Source organism: Canis aureus, chromosome 33, assembly GCF_053574225.1.
Source record: "Canis aureus isolate CA01 chromosome 33, VMU_Caureus_v.1.0, whole genome shotgun sequence".
NCBI lineage: Eukaryota > Metazoa > Chordata > Mammalia > Carnivora > Canidae > Canis > Canis aureus.
Window position 1 is genome coordinate 34,213,176 of NC_135643.1, and position 11,991 is coordinate 34,225,166.

An 11,991-nucleotide genomic window follows, 5' to 3' on the forward strand; every position below is an offset into this window, starting at 1 on the left:
ACATTAAAAATGTGTAAATCAAGTGGCAACAGATCCTGTATTCCTTCTGGCATTGAGTACCTATGTGAACCTTAGCAAAGTCTTTTATCTATTAAAATGAGGTGACTGTAACACTAAATTGCAAAAGTTCCTTTTAAATGTAACATTCTGTGATTCAGATGCAATAGGTAGAATAGCCAAATTAAAGATAGAGAATTATTATCTTTCTTGTTTGTTTATTTATTTATTTATTTATTTATTTATTTATTTAAGGGGGGGAGGGACAGAGGGAAAGGGAGAGAGAGGATCTTAAGCAGACTCCATGCCCATCATAAAGCCCAACATGATAAAAAAAAATAAAAAATAAAAAAAATAAAAAAAATAAAAAATAAAAATAAAAAAAAAAAAATAAATAAATAAATAAATAAATAAAAAATAAAGCCCAACATGAGGCTCAATCTCAGGATGCTGAGATCATGACTTGAGCCAAAATCAAGAGCCAGACACTCAACCAACTGAGTCACCCAGGCACCTCGGCTGTTACCTTCTTTAAAACAATTTTTTTGAACCTTTTTAAAAAGTCAACTAGTAGAGTTCCACTTCCTGAATGGTGACATTAGGAACCCTGTGGATCAGACCCTAGGGAAATAACTATAATTGATAAAAATTATAAAAAAAAAAAAACCAACCAATTAAAATCTCTTGAAATTGTCTTAAGCAAATACAGCAAATGAGGAAACATTTATTTGAAAAAAAATGTGCCAAATCTTAGTAAAAAGAATGTCTGTGACACATGAGCCATGACCTACTGCTTTCCTGCTCACCCCCTCCAGGTGGGTGTGGCCAACTAGATTAGGCTTCAGGTGTTCTCAGTTCTAACCAAGAGACACAGTATCTTACCTGGAGGAGTTGGCTGCCAGCATTTCTCATTCCCTCTGACACCAAGGTGAAGAGGCAAAATTCTGAAAAAAATGTAACCAAGAGGCTAGTGGTTCATTTCTTTCATTCCCTCCCCATGCATGGAATGGAGGCTCTACCCCAAGTGAGGCAGGCCCAGGTTACTGGGACTTTGATTGTCCGCAGCCCAGGTCACTCATAGGGTGGTTTCATGCTGGGAAAGGCAAGTCCAGAAGAACAAATGCAAAGGACACTATCCAGAAAGGGAAAAGACAACCCACACAATTTGAGAAAATACTTGCAAATCATATTTCTGTTAAAGGACTAGTGTATAGAATGTTTAAAGAACTCTTTTATCTCTACAAAAAAACAATATAATTTAAAAATGGGCAAAAAAATCTGAATAGATATGTCGCCAAAGATTTATGAATGTCCAAAAAAGCATATGAACCAATTCTTAACATCATTAGCCATTAGAGAAATGTGAATTAAAACCACATAACATTTTACATGGATAATAGCGATTGTTTTCAAGTTTATGGAGAAATTGGAACCCTTCTACACTCCAGTGGGAATGTAAAATGGGTGCAGCCACTTTAGAGAATACTCTGGCAGTTCCTCAGAAGTTTAAAAATGGAATACCATATGACCCAGCAATTTTGTGTCTAGATATATACCCAAGATAAATGAAAACATATGTTCACACAAAATCTTGTACAAAAATGTGCCTAGTGGCATTATTCATAATTCCTAAAAAGTGGAAACCACTCAAGTGTCCATCAACTGATGAATAGGTAAATAGACTATGGTTGTATTCATGCAATGAAACATTGTCATTAATAAAAAGAAATATCAAGTAAAAGAAATGCAGTATTGACACATGCTACCCTACAACATGGATGAACCTCAAAAACATATAAAAAGTCAATCATAAAAGACAACAAAATACTACACCATTTTAATGGAATGTGCAGAATAGCCACATCTATAGAGACAGAAAGTTGCCTAGGGCTGAGGGAGCTGAGTTGGGATGAAATGGAGGAGTGACTGTAATAGATGCAAGTTTCTTGGGGTTATGAAAATATTGATTGCTTTGAAGTTGCACAACTCCCTGAATATACTAAAAACTTTAAATAGTTAACAGTATGGTATATGAATTCTATCTTTAAAAAGTTTTTGAAAAAATGTTCTTGTAAAAATATCACTTTGTACTTTGACTAATGTGCTATGATTATATTTTTTCCATTTTGTTACTTGACTTTGTACTTAGTTTATAATGCTGCTAACATATAGAATTTTTATCTACCTAAAATTATCAATAATTTTCCTTATGGCTTTTGTGTATCGTGTCTTATTTAAAAAAGGAATTCCTTAATTCAAGATTGCATTAAAGTTTCCTCATTTTTTTGTTTTAGTACTTTTGTGGGTTTTTTGTTTGTTCATTTAAATTATTATTCTATCTGAAATTTTTTAAAAAATTGTTTTCCCCCAGGGCTTCTGGCTGGTTCAGTTGGAAGAGTATCTGACTCTTAATTACTTAAATAAATAAAACTTACGAAATAAATAAAAATCTTTCTCCCTAATTGGCAGGGCCACCTTTATCATACACCAACTGTTGGCATTTCTATTAGGGCTATTTCTAAAAATTCACCATCTAATCATAAAAGTACTTCATATCTAATGACTGTCACCACCAAATGTGTTTTCATAACTACTAAGTATTGTCATAAATTACCTCTAACATTTCAGAATTTTTATGGTTTTTCTTGAATGGTTTTTTCACTGTAAACTTTTTAATCAGTTAAACTAGTTTCAAAAAATGGATATTGAATACTCTGTTATTTTTATTGGAGTCATATAAAATGTGCAGATTACAGTTTAGAAGTCTTTAAAATACTGAGTAATAATATGCAATAAGAAACTATCTATTTGGGCACCTGGATGGCTCAGTCATTTGGGTGTCTGACTCTTGGTTTCCATGAAGGTCATGATCTCAGGGCCCTGAAAAGGAGCCTTGAGTAGGGCTCCACACTCAGTAGGGGTCTGCTTCAGATTCTCTCTCTCCCTCTCTCTCCCCTCTGCTCTTCTCCTTGCTCATGTTCTCTCTCTCTCTCTCTCTCTCAAATAAATAAGATCTCTTAAAAAAAAAGTCTATTCAAGTCTTTTATGTCTGAGTCTTAAAGTTATCTGCATTTAGAATTGCCATATTGCTTGTTAAGTTTATTTCTAGGTTCTGTTTATTTTTCTTGTTTTTTGTTTTTTGGTGGCTTATAAATGAGATTTCCCCCCATTTTTTCTGTGTAGTTATTTGTAAATAGAGAAGCTGGACTTCTATATATTAATAACTAGATAATCTTTTTCTAGTAACTTTAGTTGATCCTCTTGGATTTTCTAGTTATGAAAATAAACATTTTATTTATTCTGTTCAATTTTTATGCATTTTTCCCTTTCACATCTCTAGTTGTATTGGCTAGTACTTCTAGAAAAAATAACTAAAAAATTCTTGAAAAGAAAAAAAAAATTCTAGCAGAGATGGCCAATCTTATGTTATACTTTAATGAAAATACTTTTAGTGTTCATCCAGTAAGCATAATATCAATTTGTTTTAAAGACATATATTTTATTTCTTTAAGGAAGTATCCATCTATACCACAATTTCATTAAGAAATTCTAACAGGAATTAAGATAGTTGCATTTTCTCAGTCTTTGTGACATCAAGAAACCTGGTCCTATGTTTTTGTTTTTGTTTTTTTCTTTGACCTATTTATCAATTGTAAGCAACAGATATTACTCTAGCTAGTATAAGCAGCAGAAAAGGATTTCACACCAGATATTTCATGGCTTTCAAAATCTTTTAAAGAGCTAGAGTTTCTGGCTCAAGGTTGAGATTCCAAGTAAGGTCTCATCTCTTTGTATCATACTTGCTGCCCTCAGCTGGAAAGCAGCTGCCAATGCCTTTTAACTGAAGGTGAATCGGGAAACTGGTATCCCTTGGTCCACAAAGTTCTACTTCAAACTATAGCACAAATCCCCATTCTCTGCCTCTCTTCTTGTTTAACTAGGTTCCAAATTCAAGCCTCAAAAATCTCATTTGCATGCTTGATTAGTAGAACCAAAAATCACACCTGTTTCATAGGTTCAAGTGTGCCTGGGAAATGCAGATTTTAGACTCTCAGCCTCTGAAGTACAAGGAAAGCATACCCCAAAGAGAGCTTAAGTGGCTATTGAGAGAGGCAGTCTACAAAACCTGCCACACTATTAATATAGTGAATTATATTAAGAGAGCTTTGTAATATCATAATAGTTTTCATTTCTAGAATGAATCCAAGATCATATTATCTTTCTACTCTCCAAGTCAAAGGTATAGGCCAATATTTTGCATTAATATTAGTAAATGTGATTTTTTTCTTCTTTCTTTGCTGTTTCATCTAGTTTTGTGATCAATGTTATAGTTAATTCGTAGACAGCATTTGGAAGCTTTCCTTCTGACATATTCTGGAACATTTTAGATAATTGGAGTTACTTGTTCCTTGAAAGTGTAATGGACTTCACTTGTGAACTATCTCATCTCTATGATTTTTACAGAACAGCTCTGTTATTTTTCTCATTCGACAAATGTTAGATAATATTCAGTGTCTATTTCTTTTGTAGTCAATTTTCTAAGGAAAGGGGCATCTACTTTCTTCCAGGTTGTCAAATTTAATTAAATATATTTGAGCAAACTATCTTACTATTTTAATTTTTCCTATCTATAATAATTTCTTCACATGTATGTCTCTGTGTTTTGTATCTTTTCTTTTTTTCAATTAGGTTAGATATGGGCTTAATTTTTTTTTTCTTTTTTTGCTTGCTTGCTTGTTTTTCTCAAAGAAGTATTTTGCGATTGATTTATTCTTTTTTTCCCCTAAATTCATTTTGTTTCTTTAGGTTTTATTTTTTTAACTTTTTCTATTTGTGTGTGTGTGTGTGTGTTGAATGATTAACTCACTTAGTGACTTTCTTTTCTGCTACAATTAGCACCTAAATCCACAGATTTTTTTCTCTATATGTTATTATTATGATTTTTTTTTATATTTTATGTTTTCAGGATGGTTGGCTATTTCAGTTACTTTCTTTATGAATCAAAATAAAAATACTGTCCAGGCAAAAGATGTTTTTGGTATTTTCTTTTTTTTATTTCCTATTTGTATTAATTTATGATCAGATAATTTTATATCATTAATCATTTTATAATAAATTTATATTTTCTTCGAATGATATAGAGTCAGATTTTAAAATACTACATAAGAACTTGAAAGAAAGGTATGTTCTTTGTTTTCAGAATATAGAGGTTAATGTATCTTTTTGATCCACTCTGTTATGTTATTTAGACTTCCTGTTTGCTCTTAAAAAAAATCTATTTGATTATTTAGTGGCTGAAAAAGGTGAGTTAAAATATCTCATTGTTCTTAATCCTTCATTTTCAGTTGCATTTCCTGAAGTGTTTGCTTTATATATTGACATCCTATTTAATCATATGATAAATATATACAATCTTCTTTGTAAAGGTTACCATTTACAATTAATGATATTGTTGTGTCTCATATATTTTTGCTTTAGTTTCTACCCTAATATTAATATCCCAACCTTTTTTTATTGCATTTATTTTTTACATTGAGAATAAAAATGGTAATTTTATTTTCGATTCTTGTGGGTCACTTGTTTTAATTTTTGCCTCCTGTACACAGGTTACTATTGGCTTTTGCTTTTAGATCCAATCTAGTTGTATTAACAGAGTAATTTATCCTTTTTATACTACTTGATATGATAAGTATTTTTCGTTGATCTTAACTTATTATGTGCTCCTTTTTCTTGATAAAAGTGAAAGAACATATAAGAACAGATTTAATTGCATCTTTATTAAACTGCAAGAGTGGAGAGATTTTTCATCTTTCTTCTTTGTTATTCTGATTACCTTATTTGTCTTTAACTTTCTCAGGGCATCCCAGGTGGCTCAGCAGTTTAGCGCTGCCTTTGGCTCAGAATGCGGTCCTGGAGTCCTCCAATGGAGTCCCACCTCCCTGCATGGAGCCTGCTTCTTCCTCTGCCTGTGTCTCTGCCTCTCTCTCTCTCTCTCTCTCTGTGTGTGTGTGTGTGTCTCATGAATAAGTAAAATCTTAAAAATAAATAAATAAATAAATAAATAAATAACTTTCTCAATACAGTCAATACAGGATAAAACTGATCCGACCCCAGAGAGCCCTGAGCCAGAACGCCAGACTGCACCAGACTGCCATAAAGAAGAATCACCCCAGAAAGGTCTCCTGCCTTCGCAGGGTAGGAGATGGAGAAAATGTGGGGTCTGATGTTGTTGAAGAAGAAGGTGTGAGGTAGCAAATGTGACAGGCCCTGGTGGAGCTCCAGTGCAAGGCAGTAAATATGCAGCAGACCTAACCATATAGATGCCACCCACGTTGCAGAGGTCCTCCACGCAATTAGCAGCAGAATGACCAGAAGAGTGAGAGGAGAAAAGAGGGGAAAAGAGGGGAAAAGAGGGGAAAAGACGGAGACGGAGGGATTGGAAAGTGCTCCTGCAGGCCTGGCCCAACAGGTGGGCCCTGCGGCAGGCCACGGTTCCCACCTTCCTCCTGCGGAGACCCCCTGGGCGTCAACGCCCCTGTGCGGGGAGGTGATGGAAGGTGCTGACCCCCAGGTGCAGGAGAACACGGTAGACCAGTGAGAGGGAGTATGCACCACGATTCCCTCGGGGTCCTCCTCACCGAGACAGCCAGATGGCAATGCGGAAGGTAAGGAAAATCAAGGTGAGACCAAGGTCAGCGGCCGCCACAACTTCAATTACCAACGCAAACGCCCAGAAAACCTGCAAGACGGCAACAAAGAGATGAAAGCAGCGGATCCCCCAGCTGAGAACCGGAGGCTCCCTGGGCGAGCTGGGCGGGCTTACCATCTCCACCATCGGCCGGTTTAGTCTTCCCCAGGAAGAAATTAAGATGAAATTCCAGCAATAAGAAGCGAACAAAAGATTGGAGTTGAAGACCTTAAGTGCTTACTTTTTGCCCACGATAAATAGAACTGCCTGCATTATCTATGAAGCATGGGGTTTATTATTTTTACCTAAAGATGTCTCTTTTTGGTAATGATATATGTGTGGGGTTTTTTTTTAAGCCTGGTTTTTCTGTTTTTTGTTTGTTTGTTTTGTTTTGTTTTGTTTTTTTCTCAGAGAATTTGGCCCAGGACCTTGCCAGGACTGTTTATTTACAGGGAGGGCTATGAGCCTGGGATGCCTTCAGGGCTGCATGCCAAAGGTGGGTCCAGGACCTTAGCTCCAGCTCAGTTACTCTGGGCTTCTTGCTTCACTTGCCCCAGAAAGGCTGAGGCCAAGGGCCAGGTACCCTGAAGGAGTCTGCTTCACCCAGGCATGATGTGTTTGACAGTCTTCGTAATTGATACAGCCATTGGCATCCTCTTGCGGCCAACATCAGCTCCACTTCAACCTCGGTCATCTTCTCTCCCAGGGTGGCAAGGACATGGCAGAGCTCAGCACCCATGACTGTCCCATAGTTCTCCTTGTCAAACACACGCAGCCTCTCCCCAAAGTCTCAATATACCTTTAAAGGTTTTTAAATTGTTTCATATCCGGTCCAGTTGAGATTTTTAAGAACCTCATTTTTAATTTGAAATAAAAGTTTACAACTTGAGTTTTTCAAAAAAAAAAAAAATCAACAAATGGCAAGCGCTCGTTAATTGTGAAGGCCAAGAAAATTAAGGCCATTCCACTTTAAGTTAAGCGTTATCACAAGTACAGCCATCCCAGGCCCCTGTGAATAATAGCTGAACTTTACCTTACTTCAGTTACAGGAAGAAAACAGCTTACAGCTTAATGTTCTAGAAAGCCCCATATTAGAATAAAAACAGAGCCCAAGCCAAGGGCAGGAAGCCCCTATTAGAATAAGAACAGAGCTCAATGCCCTTGAAGGCCCCATATCAAAATGTAAACAGAACTTGAGGAATTGCTCCACCCCTTCTGGAGGTCCCCTAGACCAGTCCTTAAAACTAAGCTGAAACCCACCTCGGGGTCCAAGTCCCTGCTCCCCTGTGTCAGGTATACTTGGACCCAAGCTGGAGCTTGTAAATAAACTCTCGTGTGTTTGCATCGGTGTTGGCTCTTTGGTGGTTTCTCGGATTCGCAATCTTGGGCACAACAAATAAAGTTCTTAAATAATTTTTAAAAATACAGGATAAAACTGGCTTTGAATGTTAATAAGTGGTTTCTTTTTTTTTTTTTTTAATGTTTTACCTATCTATGCACATTTCATTAGGATTAGGGAAGAATCTGATTTCATCCCTCCATTCTCAGAAATCTGAACCTTATAATTTTTCATTTTTCATGTTCCAAACTTGTTAAGATATGACTAATATATAGACTACTTCTAATTTGTCAATATTATAGGTAATGCTAAGTTGAATATCTTTGTACCTATATTCTGATGTAATTATGCAAACATTTCTGTAGATAAAAACCTGGAGGTGTAATTTTGAGACTTTTTATATAAATTTGCACTCTACTAACATAGATGAGAATGATTGTTTCCCCATAGTCTAATCAACAGCAAATATTTTCAATATTTTAAATCACATTTTACACATGATCAGTGTAAAATGTTATTTTGTTTCTATCTGTTTCTCTTATTGAAAGTTTGTATGTGTATACTTGTTATGTTGTCTGTTTTTATTTTTTCTGTGAATTTTTTTCTTTAGTAAGTTGACTTTAAGCCAGACTTCTCAATTAAAAATTACCTGTGTTTTAAGCTAGAGGTATCACAATTCCAGATTTCAAGATATACTACAAAGCTATACTAGCTATACTAGTAATCAAAACAGTATGGTACTGACACAAAAATAGATGCATAGATCATTGGACAGAGAGCCCAGAAATAAATTCATGATTTTTTTAGTCCTATGTTTATTTATTCTTTTTTCTATTTTAGGTTTTTATTTAAATTCCAGTTAGTTAACATACAGTATAATATTAGTTCAGGTGTAGAATTTAAGTGATTCATCATTTACATACAACACTAGATGCTCATCACAAGTGCCCTTCTTAATACCCTTCACCCATTTAGCCCATCCTCCTTCCCACCTGCCCTCCAGTAACCATATTCTCTATAGTTAAGAGTCTGTTTCTTGGTTTTCCTCTCTCTTTACACTCACCTCCATGTGCATTCGTTTTGTTTCTTAAATTCCATATATGAGTGAAACCATATGGTATTGTCTTTCTCTAACTGACTTATTTCATTTGGCATAATAAATTCTATCTCCATCCACATCGTTGCAAATGACAAGATTTCATTCTTTTGATGGCTGAGTAATATTACATTGTGTGCATGTGTTTGTGTGTGTGTGTGTGATGTATATGTAGTATATATAAGAAGATATGGTATATACACATACACACATGCACACACATACATACATCTTCTTTATCCATTCATCAGTTGATGGACATTGGGCTCTTTCCATTATTTGGTTTCTGTTGATAATGGCTGCTATAAACATTAGGGTATTTTTGTATCCTTTCAAATCAGTATTTTTGTGTCCTTTGGGTGAATATCTAGTAGCACAATTGCTGGACTGTAGGATTGTCCTATTTTTTACTTTTTAGGAAATTCCATACTGTTTTCCGGAATGGCTGCACAAGTTTGCATTCCCACCAACACTATAAGAGGTTTCCCCTTTCTCTACATCCTCACCAACACCTGTTGTTTCCTGTTAAACCCATTATTTTATGGTCAATTAATCTATGACAAAGGTGGCAAGAATATATAATGGGGAAAAGACAATCTCTTCAATAAATGGTGCTGGAAAAACTGGTCAGCTACATGTAAAAGAATGAAACTTTTATACCTTTTAACCACCTTTAACATCATGGACAAAATAAACTCAAACTGGATTAAAGACCTGAAACTGTAAAATTCTTAGAAGAGACTATAGGTAGTAACTCCTCTGACATTGACTGTGGAACATTTTTCTAAATGTTGTGTCCTAAGGCAAGGAAAACAAAAGCAAAAATAAACTATTGGGATTAGATCAAAATAAAAAGTTTTTGTATAGCAAAGGAAACCATCAACAAGATGAAAAGGCAACCTAAGGAATGGGAGAAGATATATGCAAATAATATATCTAATAAGAGGTTAATATCCAACATATATAAAGAACTTCTACAACTCAAAATCAAAAAAAGACAATCCAACTGAAAAATAGGCAGAGACATTTTTCCAAAGAAGGCATGCAGAAGGCCAACAAATAATCAAAGGGAGAGGAGGGGCAGAGGAAGTGCCAAGGAGAGAAATAGGGGGAGGGGTAGAAGGAGAAAATCTTTAAGCAGACTCCCTTCTGAGCAGAGATTTCCCCAACAGGGCTCCATCCAAGGACCAGTGAGATCATGACCTGAACCGAAACCAAGATTTAGAGGCTTACTTGATTGAGCCACCCAGGTGCCCCAAGAGATTGTTTCAACATATGTAAAAATATCAACTAAAACTAGGAAATAAAAATACAAAGGTGAATGTCCCAAGAAGTAATAATCTCAGGGCAATGAATAAAATGATACCAGCAAGGAATACCATCTTCTTTATCATGTCACTCTAGTAGCTGCCAATATGCTAGAAAGTTATGAACCACCATAGAAGGAGCTTAGTATTTTAGCAGCTGTCAGACATGTTTCAAGATACTTGGCATAAAGGATTACTAACACAAAACAAAACAAACAAACAAAAAAAACAAAATAAAACAAAACAATCCTACCTATACTAGAGGTGGAAAAAAAACAAGAAATTCACCAACTAGAGGCAAAGCAAGGAGATGGAGGAGCTCTTTAGAAGCAATGTCGGCCATCTCAAGGCATTTATCACTGCTTCATGCTTTGCACAGTAATCCCATCTACAAAGTTCTGCTGCATGGTGGGCCTGCCCTTTGAAATTGAAGGGGAGATAACCTTGTTGTCTAGGCCCTGTGCACTCTAGGCCAGTGGTCTCTTCCTCCTCTTCCTCCTCTTCTTCCTCTTCTTCCTCATCTTTCTCCTTTCTTCTTTCTTCTTCTCCTTCTTCTTTCTTCTTTCTTCTTTCTTCTTTCTTCTTCTTCTTCTTCTTCTTCTTCTTCTTCTTCTTCTTCTTCTTCTTCTTTTTCTTCTTCTTCTTCTTTCTTCTTCTTCTTCCTTTCAAATATTATTTACTCTCAACATGGGGCTTGAACTCATTACCAAGAGATTGGGTCATGAAGAATTGCATGCTCTACCAACTGAGCCAGACAGGCATCCCTTTTCCATTTTCTTGAAGACAGCTTGTAGGTGACTACATTCTCCTCTCTCCCTGCCACATGAGGACACAAAAGGCAACATATATAAGCCAGAGCCATCACCAGAAACCATCATGCTGGCACCTTTCTGCCTCTAGAACTGAGTAAAGATGTCTTTGTTGTTTAAGCTGCCCTGTCTGGTATTTTGCTATGGGAGCCTGAACAGATTGAGACAGCCTGATAGAAATCTTTTCCCTGATTAATTTTCTCTTTGCTGAACTTTATTAATTAGAATTATTATAACGTTGGTATAACTTTAGCTTCCTTGCATATCCTCAAATTTTGTCTTTTGGTTATATTAGAATGAAAAATTGCTAGGAAATCATTCTTGGGTTATGGTGATTTTCTGTGAAAATCTGGATTTGTTTTAGTTTACATGAGAAACTTTTATTCTCTTTCTCCTGTATCTAATCTATTCTATCTATAGCCTTATAAAAATTTCTCTTCACATCTGTTATTCAGAAAATTTTCTAGCTACCTCTTTGTAAATTAATTCTATTTTAAACTCAGTGAATCTATTTAAAATTTTTAAATCTTTCTATCATGTGGGGAAGTTTTCTTCCATTATCTAATTTGATTATTTCTTTTTGCCCTCTCTCTTTTTAAGAAGCCCTAGATTAGTTCCATATCACTTAACTTTTCATTTGTGCATTCTTTTATTTTTGCTGTGTATCTTCCTTTGACCTTCTCAGGACATAATTTGGTTTACAGCAGGTTTGAGTTTCATTATTAAAACTTAAAATGTTTGCAACCATATTTTCT

The 11,991-nt window shown here is 35.4% G+C and overlaps 1 long non-coding RNA gene across 5 annotated transcripts in view; it reads left to right on the forward strand.

Moving 5' to 3' along the window:
• The window catches only part of LOC144303996 (uncharacterized), a 118,195-nt gene extending 108,995 nt beyond the window's left edge, over positions 1-9,200 (forward strand). For all 5 annotated transcript variants that reach the window (XR_013370964.1, XR_013370967.1, XR_013370963.1 and 2 more), the window contains one exon: positions 5,855-9,200. This is a non-coding gene — a long non-coding RNA (uncharacterized LOC144303996). The remainder of the gene's footprint in view (positions 1-5,854) is intronic.
• Positions 9,201-11,991: the final 2,791 nt, after the last annotated feature.